Genomic DNA, 2,349 nt, shown 5'->3' with positions numbered 1-2,349 from the left:
AATGTGTACAGCTACAGGAAAACAACGTTTATACCGAGTGTTCACATAGATGAAAGGGAGAGGACAGAGTTAAACAGGGATGTGTGTTGGCTGTTCTTGCAGCTGGAAACCCTTCTTTAGTCTCCAGGACTAATTTTCTAGTCTGAATCCTGGCAGTTGTGCTGACCTCTGGGTTGGTTACAAGAGAGTAAATGAAAGTTTTCCTCTCTTCCAACACAGCCTTCTCAGACTTGAAACATGTGACAAGACTGTTACCTCCAGCGCCTGCTTTCTAGATGAGTCAGCATTTTTTTTACTTTAAAGAGAAAAGAACAAAAACAAAATAACAAAAGCAAAGATGAAAACAAAACAACACAAACACAATAAAAACGATACAGAATTCCAAAAACAAAGGTGATAGCAAATTAACAATTGTAGTTGTATTACATATTGCTATCTTTAAAGTAGTTGCTCAGATTACCAGCTATAGGCATGCAAGATGGATCAAACAAACATTAACTGTTCCTTGAAATAAAGCAATAAAAATCAGTATTACAACTATCTTAGCTATCCTGTGTATATATACATATTTTTCCCTTCCTTCTTTCTTTTCTCTTTTCCCTCATCCTGGTTGTTCTTTCCTTCTGAGCAGTTTCCTTCCCTTTCACAATATCTATTAACAGAATAGATGAATCATCATTTTAAAAGGCCAAAGCCCCAGCATGTATCAAAGCATTGGTACAATCAGCAAGGATTAAGAGCAGAGTGGGGAAAAGCAATACAATGAATGCAGCTTTCTGGCAGCCCAAAATGTTGGGAATAAAGGTGAAAGGGCCAGAATATTACATGAACAGAATCCTAATCAGATCCCACTGGGCCTAAGACTTGAGTTGTTGTTCTCGGGAGTGTCAATATCATAACAGTTAGGTGGCATGCCTCTGAGGATAGTCTATGCAAAAGCCATCCCAATCTAACATCAGTTATACTCCTTTTCAAATGCATAGCCTCAGGGATACTAATTGATGACTTTCCTTTTACCACATTAAAGTGTTGTCGCCTCAGAAGTGTTCTGGACTCCTGCTTCTCTGAGAGGTAGAGAGAGTAGTGCCACAAGCCAAATTACAACCTAGGGTGAGGTCTTTGAAGTTATGGAGCTCCATGCTTACAGGACAAGGATCTAGTCATGTAATATAACTAGTGTTTTTTCCCTTTGTTCCATTTGCTATCTGCCTCCAGTCTGGACACATTCCTTTGTCAGTAGTCCTTCAGATCCTATCTCGAACAAAAAAGTCCTTCCCCCTTGGGACTCAGATATTCCCTCAAGATCCAGAAACTGGTACTTGCTATAGCTTCTTTCACTCTCTCCTGTTTGAGATGGATATCCTACTTCCACCTCTCTTTTTCTCTGGTATCCTTAGGGATCTCATCCATTCCAGTTACTTTGGGTTTCACCTCCGTGGAGCATTTTGAATTCATGTTCTCCCCTCACTTCTCCTACTACATTTTAAATGCCTTACCTCTACCGAGTTCCATAGTGTCATTCCATCTGGCTTGCAATCTGGACATATTTGAAACCAAACTCACTTTCCCTCCACGCTGGCTCCTCAACTATTTCAGTCCGAGCTCAACCAGAGATGCGGAATCAGTAGGGTATATATTTGCATAGATTTGTCACAGTGTAGTTCCATCCCAAACCACTGCCTTTACTCAATTGTGGGAGCTGGCTAAGCTGTCTCTCTCTGGCTGTTGACTCTGACTCTGAGGCTGGAGTTTGAATCCTACCAGCCAGGCTGCAGGGGAAAAAAGGCAGATGTAAAGCAGGGGACATCAAGAACAGGTTGGAACCAACAAGTATGTGCTACAATCTTGTGAGGAAGAATGGAAACTCATGTTAGTGCTTGTTTCTGACCCTGGGGATGAGGTTATCCATAGAAGTGGGGCTTTTGTCAGATACTTGACTCAGGAGTCTGAGAAACTGAAAGATCATCAGGGGAAGGCAGAGCAGTTGCGGGCTCAGTTGTTGCTTCACACCAACAAGGTGAGTCAGCAGATTAGGAACATGTGTGAGCTACAGAATGGCCAGTGCTTCTCTTCTAGCCTCCAACTCTCCCCCAAATCTCCCCTGTGGCCATCCTAACTGGAAACAAAGGAGAGTGGATTCTGAGAAATGTAACTCAGGCTAGGCAAGTTGGTACATTACAAAGCCATTAAAACCACCCCTAGTAAATCTGGCATCCATACACACCTCCTTAAAGCATATTTTAAAAATATAATACAGGGGCTGGGGATTTAGCTCAGCGGCAAAAGCGCCTGCCTGGCATGCGCAAGGTCATGAGTTCGGTTCCCGGTACCGGAGAAAAACCAAAAAAA

The sequence above is a fragment of the Chinchilla lanigera genome, unplaced genomic scaffold (genome assembly GCF_000276665.1).
Source record: "Chinchilla lanigera isolate Chin_1 unplaced genomic scaffold, ChiLan1.0 scaffold00200, whole genome shotgun sequence".
NCBI classification, from domain to species: Eukaryota; Metazoa; Chordata; class Mammalia; order Rodentia; family Chinchillidae; genus Chinchilla; species Chinchilla lanigera.
Note: the sequence above shows the minus strand (reverse complement) of the source record.